Consider the following 11401-nt stretch of genomic DNA (forward strand, 5'->3'; position numbering starts at 1 on the left):
TTTGAAGACGGATCCGTCTTCAAAATGCGTTCAGTGTTACTATGGCACCCAGGACGCTATTAAAGTCCTGGTTGCCATAGTAGTAGTCGGGAGCGGGGGAGCAGTATACTTACAGTCCGTGCGGCTCCCGGGGCGCTCCAGAATGACGTCAGGGCGCCCCATGCGCATGGATGACGTGATCCATGTGACACATCATCCATGCGCGTGGGGCACCCTGACGTCACTCTGAAGAGCCCCAGGAGCCGCACGGACGGTAAGTATACTGCTCCCCCGCTCCCCACTACACTTTACCATGGCAAACAGGACTTTAGCGTCCTGGCAGCCATGGTAACCATTCAGAAAAAGCTAAACGTCGGATCCGGTAATGCGCCGAAACGACGTTTAGCTTAAGACCTTTCAATGGGCATTAATTCCGGATGCGGCCTTGCGGCAAGTGTTCATGTATTTTCTCCGGCCAAAAAAAGTCCCTCCAGCCCGCCCATCTCCTCCGGAATGCGATCAAGCGGACGAATTCTCGCGCATGCGCCGTGCTCGTCTGTATTCGGCGCATGCGCAGTGAATGTCTGACCGCTTCCCTGCACAGACATCTCCACTGCGCCTGTTCCTCGGAGCACTATGACGTCATCGGCGCAGTGGAGATGTCTGAGCAGGGAAGCGGTCAGACATTCACTGTGCATGCGCCTAATACAGACACGCACGGCGCATGCGCGAGAATTCGTCGGCTTGATCGCATTCCGGAGGAGATGGGCGGGCTGGAGGGACGCGCTGGGCGGCGGCATTTTGTGAAGGTAGACCGAGCCTCTAGGTGCTAATGACGCCCCCATAGCACCTAGAGGCTCATTAGCATAGCTATATAAGTTCGATTTTTAGAGAAACGGCAGGACAATAAACAGTTATATTAGGATTGTTTGGTAGAGCAGACACTAGCGGATCGCTAGTGTCTGAAAGCTAATTATGTGAAAACGAAGTGGTAGAAACCCTTTAACCCTGGTGCGGGCGGTAGGGACCAAAGAGACCTCGCACAGGCTGCGCTGGTATAGTGTTGCACAAGAGGTGAAGGACCTGTGATAATGTCACCATTATGTGATCAGTGCAGGAGGGGGCGGAGCTCAGCAGTGTAGGGGAGAAGTGGTGGGGGAAGGACCTGTGATAATGTCACCATTATGTGATCAGTGCAGGAGGGGGCGGAGCTCAGCAGTGTAGGGGAGAAGTGGTGGGGGAAGGACCTGTGATAATGTCACCATTATGTGATCAGTGCAGGAGGGGGCGGAGCTCAGCAGTGTAGGGGAGAAGTGGTGGGGGAAGGACCTGTGATAATGTCACCATTATGTGATCAGTGCAGGAGGGGGAGAAGTGGTGGGGGAAGGACCTGTGATAATGTCACCATTATGTGATCAGTGCAGGAGGGGGCGGAGCTCAGCAGTGTAGGGGAGAAGTGGTGGGGGAAGGCCCTGTGATAATGTCACCATTATGTGATCAGTGCAGGAGGGGGCGGAGCTCAGCAGTGTAGGGGAGAAGTGGTGGGGGAAGGACCTGTGATAATGTCACCATTATGTGATCAGTGCAGGAGGGGGGCGGAGCTCAGCAGTGTAGGGGAGAAGTGGTGGGGGAAGGACCTGTGATAATGTCACCATTATGTGATCAGTGCAGGAGGGGGAGAAGTGGTGGGGGAAGTACCTGTGATTACATCATGTGACGCGAAGGGAGAAGCTTTGTGTAGAGGAGAAAAAAAAAAATTGGTCGGAGAATCGATGGGTATAGTGAGAGAGCCAGGGAAATGCTGGGAGTTGTAGTTTTGTCCTTATACCACCCTCCTTGTAACATCCTCCGATATCACATAAAAATGCCCTGAACATGCTGGCAATTGTAGTCCTGTCCTCTTATACCTCCTATCTGTAATGTCCAATAGCAAACTCTCAGAGGCAGTGAGGAACTATTCTAATTAGTTTCTATGTACTCTAAAAAAACAAACCAGATGTTAAAAAATATAAAATAAAATCCCAATTAAAGCGACAGTGCTACTATGACAACCCCTGTACACCCCTATAATTTACTGTACCCAATCTGTGGGCACATGCCCTAGACCAGTGGTGGCGAACCTATGGCACGGGTGCCAGAGGCGGCACTCAGAGCCCTCTCTGTGGGCACCCACACCTTGGAAAAAGTCTACAGTGTACCAATATGCCTCAGACATTTCCTGCCATTCATCAGCGCAGGGCGCACTATGTACAGCACAGGCAGTGCACTGTATGTAGGCAGGCTATTATAGGTAAATGATAAAGTACATGGAAGATATACTATATTGGACTGTAGTATTCAGGGTAAATTGCCGTGTTGGCACTTTGCGATAAATAAGTGGGTTTTGGGTTACAGTTTGGGCACTTGGTCTCTAAAAGGTTCACCATCACTGCCCTAGACCCAACTGGGCCCTCACACAGGCAAGGTGATATGCAAAGTGCAGTTCTGGCAGAAGCTTTACTAGTAAGGACATCCGTCTCAGACCTTTCTACAGCCTGCTATCCATGCCACACTCTCAATGAGCCACGCTTCAGAATTCATCACCATCTTTTCAGTCTCGCTATGTCAAATCTTTCTCAGCCAGAGCCTAAACATAACTGACCCACCCTAAACCGCCCCCTGTGCATGAGACAGATGGTTGGGAATAGGCGGGAAGACACATGCACATAATTACAAAAAGAAAGTGCATCGTAAGACTGTCCAGCCCCATCTTACATAAGCGTGAAGTTTCACTACGAGAGCACAGACGGTGAGCAGTCTCGTTGGGATTGGGGACAGAAAGCAGTCACTACTTCCTCTGCCCCGTAAGGAAGTGAAGTTAAGCAAAATTACTCAAGTCACTTCTAAGCCAACAAGCCGCAGGCATCTTACCTCTTATGCCTAGTAAACATGTAAAAGCCACAAGATCTAAAGTTATTAGATGGATTTTCCAGGCTTATCAGCATCAGATTGGTGGCAGAGCTGTGATCACTGGAGCACCAAGGCCTCTTCAGTCCACTGACCGGTGGGGGTGTGGAAAGTCAGAGCACCGTTATCCGATAGGATTGTCCTACCCTAAGGGTCCATTCACACGTCCGTGTGTGTTTTGCGGATCTGCAAAACACGGACATCGGCGAAGTATGTTCCGCATTTTGCGGACCGCACATCGCCGGCACTTAATAGAAAATGCCTAATCTTGTCCGCAATTGCGGACAAGAATAGGACATGTTCTATATTTTTCGGGATCGGAATTGCGGACCCGGAAGTGCAAATCCGCAATTCTGGATCCGGGCAGCACATCGTGCTGCCCCATAGAAATGAATGGGTCCGCAATTCCATTCCGCAAAATGCGGAACGAAATTGCGGACGTGTGAATGGACCCTAAGGGACAGTCTCGGTCTAGGCCTAGCATAAAGCTGTGTTCCAGCGGGACAATTTATCAAGATTACTTGGTGGTCACATGAAGAATACAATGACATTTACATTAACAGTCACTGAGATATTATCAGGCTGTTCAGGCTACACTGCACGACAAGCGCATTTCTGGGTCTCCTGGTTCAACCACAGTTCTGATCACTAGAACGAGACCCAATCAATCCCATTATTAATTTATAAAGCAGAGATACTCATTTATATAGGAAGGTTCTCATTATATATCTAAAAATAAAAAAATAAAATAGAACAAGGGACAATATACAGTACAAAAAGAAGCTGTTGCATCAAAACTCCTAAGCACATGTACAATATTAACACAAAAGGGGTTGGTCAGCACATCCCATCCCAATGCGCAGGTGCACGCTGCTATGACTGAAAACATAACAAAACATAATGCAACAGCTCTCTGCAAACCAAATAAAGTACAAAAACAGATTATATTGCTTATGCTAATAAAATTAGAGATGCTTGGCAAATACATTTAGTACAAAATTACTTGAGCCCGTCTGCCGCAATCTCTGCAAGACGAGAACCTAACACTAAGTTCTACCTGTTACATGGACAATATTGTTATGCCGAGGGTCTGTACTCGCCGCCTACAAACGCACGCACCTTCCCAAATCTTCCTCAGCATCTCAAGGTGCTTAAGGCACCTGTCTCTTTGGGAGGGTGCCTGAGCAATAGGTTCTAGTTAGCTAGCTTCCTGCAAAAGTGTGCCATAATCGTGTTTGCCTGGCCGTGTACAACCTCTGCCTGTTCCTGGATTTGACCTTTTACTGCCTGACCAGACCTCTGGCTGTCTTTTTTTTACCTTATACTGCCTGCCCTCAGCTTTGGGCTGGTTACTGGATTGCTTACGAGTTACCTGCCCTGACCTCTGCTTGTTTACTGACTACAGTTTTGCCTGATCGATTGGTGCTTTGTACTGGTGTCTCTTGACCCTCATGGGTTAGCAACCACTGAACAGAGACTACTTCAAGTGGTAGCATCCTGGTAGTTCCCCTGCAGCGGTGTCCAGATCCCTGTATAGGTGTCAAAGGCGGAAGATCTGTTAGACAACATCCTTAAGAGTAGTCCTACATCAAAACTGTTCAATGCCAAGGCAGATACACATCTGCTTCTGTAACAAAGCTCACTACTCTGTTCCCTCTCTACTGCAGGGCTCCAGATGGCGACCAAAATGGTCGCCAATAAGACTTAGAATTACAAAATGGTGACAAGACTTTGTGGTCATGTCGCCATTTTTCGCCTAGACCTTCCGCTGCTCTTTCATCAAACATTGCGCTTCACACATCAAATCTCCATCGCCAGCCCGGTCAGAATAGCAACAAACCTCATCCCCCAATCAGGTGTCCGGTCACATGCAGGTGAAAGACTTTGGCTAATCTGGCATTCCTGCATTGTGATAGGCTGTCGTCGATGGGTGGGCGGGGCTTGGGATGGCGGGCGTTTTGATGGACAGCGCAAATAGGCTGCAGTATCCGGTCACTATCAGGCGCTTGTGTGAAGGTGAGGGAGCCGGGGTGGTCACAGTTCCTGGGCTCTGTGCCTGGAGTGGGCGGGTTTGGACGGAGCACAGTGCTTGATCCCATGCTGAAACTCCCTAAGGCAGCCGGTGGCTGGTGCAGGTACAGGTAGTGTTCTCCTAGGCAGTGCCCTGTGCAGGGGGTGGGCAGCAGACCTGTAGTGGCAGCACATGTCCGCCCAGTCAACATGGCAGGGGTCATCGAAGGGTATATGAAGGCATTCACCTGGCACTTTCATGGCATGCTGGGGGAAGGATCATTAATTCTATGTATCTGTGTGACCAGGCTCTGAGGCTGCTGCAGTGGCCAGTCCTCTGCCTCAGTGTGACTTGAGGAGGAAGAGTACTGGACAAGCAGGCGAGGAGGAAGGAGTACTGGACAAGCAGGCAGGGAGGAAAGCTCAGTGACATCATGTGCAATATCTCAGGGAGCAAGTCACATTGCCCTGGCCTTGTGCTGAGAGCTCCATGTCTGTACAGATGGGCCTTATTATAGAGAAGCCATGGGGGTAATGTGCCTAGTAGAGGGGCTCCTGACAGTCACAGACCGCCTGGCACTGACCCCCCCCCTCCCACTTGTGCCATTCCTTTCACCGTAGTTATGCCCCAGGTCATTGAAGGACTGGGGAAGGTATCTTCATGTATAGACTGCTAGGTGTCTGGGAACCCCTCCAATAATGAAAAAGTGGCCCCATACCCCATGGAGCTCCCTGAAATAAATGCAGCAGCAGGTAGTGTATGCACCTCTCACCCCATTCATACTCTATTGGACTGCTGGGGATAACGGAGGACAGTGCTTAGCTATTTCTGGCGGTCGCATAGAGAATAAATGTAGCGCCAAGGCGCACGCTCCACCAGCCTCTCCATTCATTTCGGGGTATGGGGCAGTCCCAGTGGTCAGAAATATAAAGCTATCCTGTGGATTATCAGAATACCCTTTTAAAGGGGTTGGCCCATCTCTCACTTTGGTGGCATAGGATAGGTACGGCCCCCAAAGTGAACGAGAGCGCGCCATGTATGCACACCCACCCTGTATTGACTTTTAAAGGAGTGCCGAAACTTCCTGGAACATCCATAGAGGTGAATGAAATGGAGAGGTGATCATGCTTGCGTAGTTCACTGTCCATTCACTCCTATGGAAGTTCTGGAAATAGCCTAGAGCGCCTGTCGCACATGTGTAGTGCTCTCCTCTTAATTCTGGGGGCCCTGTTCTAGAGATAGGTGGGAAACGGAGTGGGCTGTAGCTTAGAAAACCCCATGCTCCTAAGCATCCCAGCTATATTATATGTATTTTACATTTGGCGACTAAATTTTCCAGGTTAGGAGCCAATGGCTCCTTGATATTTATTTTAGTCTGGAGCCCTGTACTGGCCAGAGTGGAGACCCTGGCCATGTATTACATGGTCAGGGGAATATTGTGAATTCCAGGATATGCAGATTGCCAGGGCATTTTCATTTCTTCTTCATCATCATTCTCGCTCTTCCTTCATAGAATCCAACAATCTAGATGTGGCACCCCCGGCCAGTGTCCAACAGCACATTCGCATATCCCACAACTGGAAAGTTCTTTTTGGCAAGTTTCTTACCGAACATGAGAAAGCAAATTCTTTCCTCATGGGGGAAATGGAGCCCAACATGAGAGCATGTCCGTGTGATGTCCTACAACCACACAGTATGTCTGGCTAGAAAGCGGCTCTGTACCTTACTGGACATCTGGGAATCTGTGTGCAGAACTAATCACTGATGTCATTTCTCCTTCCATATTTCACAACAGTGATGGGCAGAAGAGAAGGAAGCCGCTCACTGCCATATTCTGTTCACTTATGAGTTGGCCTGCAGTTTTTAAGCTAAATCTGGAGGTTAGACGTTCCACCGGGTTCTGAGTCATCCATCTCCTCAGTAAATTCTTGCGTCAGCTGATGGGAAAATCTTGGCCAGCAGCAAACACATGCAGCCATGTGACACCGGACAGGTGAAGCATTATAGTAACAAGGAAGGAAACCTAAAACTAACAATCTGATGGGATTGTACAGCACTGTGGAAGCCAGAAAACTGAGTAAGACCATGATCCCTAAAAACAGGAAGGTGTTCAGGTTTCACCTAATGAGTGCAAGTGTGAACAATGTCTAACAGCATGGTGACTCAGTGGTTAGCACTGGTGTCTTGCGCCTCTAAGGTCCTAGGTTTGAATCCTACCATGGACATCTGCATGGAGTTTATATGTTCTCCCCCGTGCTTGCGTGGATTTCCTCCGGCTCCCTCCCACACTCCAAACATTGAGAACTAAGGCTACCTTCACACTCGCGTTTGGTGCGGATCCGTTCAGATAATACAACCGTCTGCATCCGTTCAGAATGGATCCGTTTGTATTAACTTTAACATATCCAAGACGGATCAGTTTTCTATTGTGCCAGATTGGGTCATAGAAACCTGATCCGTCCCCATTGACTTACATTCTGAGCCAGGACGGATCCCTTTGGCTCCGTTTCGTCAGACGGACACCAAAGCGGAATGGAGACTGAACGGAGTCAAACTGATGCATTCTGAGCGGATCCTTTTCCATTCAGAATGCATTAGGGCAAAACTGATCCATTTTGGACCGTTTATGAGAGCCCTGAACGGATCTCACAAACGGAAAGCCAAAACGCCAGTGTGAAAGTAGCCTTAGATTGCGAGCTCCACTGGAGACAGCAAGTAAGGATAATGTATGCTAATGTGTTCTATATATGCATGTAAAATAAAGTATGGATAAAACCATAAATAGGAGAAGATGCATATGTCTGAATGAGGATGCACAATGTAATTAAAAACCGTGGATAAGCCCCCAATTGGTTAAATATAACGAAGCACATGCAGTTATACAACGCGGTTCTCTGCCACCATCCATACGCTGATTCTTTATAAAACGCAGCAGCGGCACAGTGACCTGCGGGTAGGTGTACGGCATGTGACAGCTGAGGACATGCTCACGTGCTGTACACTGGCGCATACTCACCGCAGCGGCGACAGAGAGGGGAATGTAACATCTTTACTTTAGCCAGTTAGAGGGGCTCAGAGAATTTCACCTATCATGGACAACACCTTTTATCATTTTGCCGCACCTCGGTAGGTCTGTGTGCAGGAAACCATATACGTTACATTCGCAGCCTTCTCCTGTGGAGTGCGACATTAAAGTGGTTGTCCCATCTCAGTGTTTCCATGGTGGCATGGGATTACGCTCAGACTCCAGGTGGATAGGCTTACGGAAACAGCCGAGTGGGCGGGCGTTCCTGTAACGCCCATTATAGTGAATGGGAGCTAATAGTGTAATAGAACAAGCTGCGCTGCTTCCATATCTCCAGAAGCGCGTTCTGCCTCGCTGTTCACGTAGCTCCAATCCACTACAACGGCCGTTTCCATAAATCTGTCCGACTGGGGCCAGCACTCAGCCCCATGTTGCCTTGGAAGGGGTGAAAGGGGACAACGGATGTCTGCAGAAAATGGGGCTTGCACAAAGATTTGCCATGGCGCTCCGGCCGCGCCGTTCCCACGTCCATGACGCTCCGGCCGCGCCGTTCCCACGTCCATGACGCTCCGGCCGCGCCGTTCCCACGTCCATGACGCTCCGGCCGCGCCGTTCCCACGTCCATGACGCTCCGGCCGCGCCGTTCCCACGTCCATGACGCTCCGGCCGCGCCGTTCCCACGTCCATGACGCTCCGGCCGCGCCGTTCCCACGTCCATGACGCTCCGGCCGCGCCGATCCCACGTCCATGACGCACCGGCCGCGCCGCTCCCACGTCCATGACGCACCGGCCGCGCCGCTCCCACGTCCATGACGCACCGGCTGCGCCGAAGGTTGCATGGAAGGTGACACTGCAATGTATGAGCCCTTTAGTGACCAGCATCAAAAGAGTTAAATCTGGTTGGATGGAGGCAAATTGTTGAGTCTATGGCCAACAACGACTACTGCCAAGTAAGCTGGACCTTGTAGATCCACAGAAGCTCCAGCCGTGCCTGCTGATAAACCCCATGGACGGCCCCTTCCTCTCTTTGAACCGCCGGACCTTCCCGGCAGCCCCATTCTTCCACCCAGAGCACTTGCCTATGGCGTCAGCTTGACAGGACGACGGTCACAACAGTCCGCGGTAAGTAGGCACAACCTCTCCACCCGCTAGGCCTCAGCTAACGCCCCGGACTCACCTGTCTGCTTGTATCCGCCTCTTCACGCCAGCCGGGAGAGCCTTCTCTTCTGCCTTCTCCTCCGGCCTCAACTTCCGCCTTTCCTGGGCAACTTCCGGGTACACCCCACTGTCATCCGCTCTGATTTGTGTATTCAGTGAACGGACAGCAGCGCCAGCCAATCACAACCTCAGTTTGTCAAAGTCACGCCATTGGCGCCGGAAGTGACGTAATGGGAGTGGTGGAATGCGGAAATGGTGTTCGAACGGATGACGGGAGTTGTAGTTTTTCGAAGAGGAAGCCTAGTGATTGAGCTTGCGCTTGTGTGAGGACAGCGCGCGGCGGACAGGGCTGACGGGCTCCGGTTTCTACAGCTTTTTGGCTTTGTTTAGGGTTTACTTCGGGTCTGTCATCCCCGGAGAAAACCAGTTCGTTTGTAAGGACTCTTTTGTCATCCGTGTAACTTTACAATTAAGGGCTTCCGAAAAATAGTGCAAAAGAATTGCAACTTTATTTCAAATAAAAGAGACGCGTGGCCAAATGGTGGAGGTATATTTGTAGATGTTGGTAAACTTTTTGGGGGTGTTCAGAAGCATTGTGGGAGCGTGGCATCCTGGCTATGAAAGTCCGCGTGTTGGCTCTGGGAAAGTGGCCTTAAAGGGAACTTGTCATCAACTTTATGGTGACCTCACTGAGGGCAGCATAACATGTGACAGAAATGCTGATGTCAGCGGTGTGTCACTCATCAGCTAAAAGTAAATGGTTGCCGAGAACCAGCATCATAATCATTACAGCCCAGGCCTTGAAAAGAGTCAAATAAATCTATCCTGGTTATTCCTAATCTCCTGCTCTCTCACTCATCTGCTGATGGTTGTCAGTTCTGTCCTAGACAGAAAGGGAGAAAACTAGGTAGAAGCCTGTCAATCATTAGCAGGTGGGCAGGAGAGCAGGACATCATGAATAACCATGACTCTTCTCACTGGCCATGACTCTTTTCCAGGCCTTGTCTGCAATGATTGTGATGTTGGTTCTCGGCAACCACTTACTTTTAACTTACAGTGCCTTGCAAAAGTATTCACCGCCCCCCCCCTTGATTGTTTTTTTGTATTTTGTTACATTACAGCCTTAAGTTCAGTGTTTTGTTAATCTGAATTTTATGCGATGGATCAGAACACAATAGTCTAAGTTGGTGAAGTGAAATAAGAAAAGAATATAAATAAAAGTATTGTTTAGAAATAGAAAACAGAAAATTGGCATGTGCGTATGTATTCACCCCCTTTGTTAGGAAGCCCATAAAAAGCTCTGGTGCAACCAATTACCTTCAGAAGTAACATAATTAGTGAAATGATGTCCACCTGTGTGCAATCTAAGTGTCACATGATCTGTCATTACATATACACACATTTTTTGAAATGCCCCAGAGGCCTCAACACCTAAGGCTACTTTCACACCTGCGTTAGGTGCGGATCCGTCTGGTATCTGCACAGACGGATCCGCACCTATAATGCAAACGCTTAGATCCGTTCAGAACGGATCCGTTTGCATTACCGTTTGTTCATGATAATGCAAACGGATCCGTTTTGACTTTACATTGAAAAATTGAGCCATACTGTGTCAACTTCAAACGGATCTGTCCCCATTGACTTACATTGTAAGTCTGGACGGATCCGTTTGCCTCCGCACGGCCAGGCGGACACCCGAACGCTGCAAGCTGCGTTCGGGTGTCCGCCTGCTGAGCGGAGAACAAACGGTGCCAGACTGATGCATTCTGAGCGGATCCGCATCCACTCAGAATGCATTAGGGCTGGACGGATCCGTTCGGGGCCGCTTGTGAGACCCTTCAAACAGAGCTCACAAGCGGAACCCCGAACGCTAGTGTGAAAGTAGCCTAAGCAAGAGGCATCACTAACCAAACACTGCCATGAAGACCAAGGAACTCTCCAAACAAGTAAGGGACAATGTTGTTGAGAAGTACAAGTCAGGGTTAGGTTATAAAAAATATCCAAATCTTGGTCCCCAGGAGCACCATCAAATCTATCATAACCAAATGGAAAGAACATGGCACAACAGCAAACCTGCCAAGAGACGGTCGCCCACCAAAACTCACGAACCGGTCAAGGAGGGCATTAATCAGAGAGGCAGCACAGAGACCTAAGGTAACCCTGGAGGAGCTGCAGAGTTCCACAGCAAAGACTGGAGTATCTGTACATAAGACGACAATAAGCCGTACGCGCCATAGAGATGGGCTTTATGGCAGAGTGGCCAGAAGAAAGCCATTACTTTC

At 49.5% G+C, this 11401-nt stretch overlaps 1 protein-coding gene across 1 annotated transcript in view; it reads right to left on the bottom strand.

Moving 5' to 3' along the window:
- The window catches only part of RAB5C (RAB5C, member RAS oncogene family), a 46037-nt gene extending 36792 nt beyond the window's left edge, over positions 1-9245 (bottom strand). The window contains exon 1 of the mRNA XM_040435271.1: positions 9139-9245. The gene's annotated coding sequence lies outside the window, so the exon portion shown is untranslated. The remainder of the gene's footprint in view (positions 1-9138) is intronic.
- Positions 9246-11401: the final 2156 nt, after the last annotated feature.

Source organism: Bufo bufo, chromosome 6 (genome assembly GCF_905171765.1).
Source record: "Bufo bufo chromosome 6, aBufBuf1.1, whole genome shotgun sequence".
Taxonomy (NCBI): domain Eukaryota; kingdom Metazoa; phylum Chordata; class Amphibia; order Anura; family Bufonidae; genus Bufo; species Bufo bufo.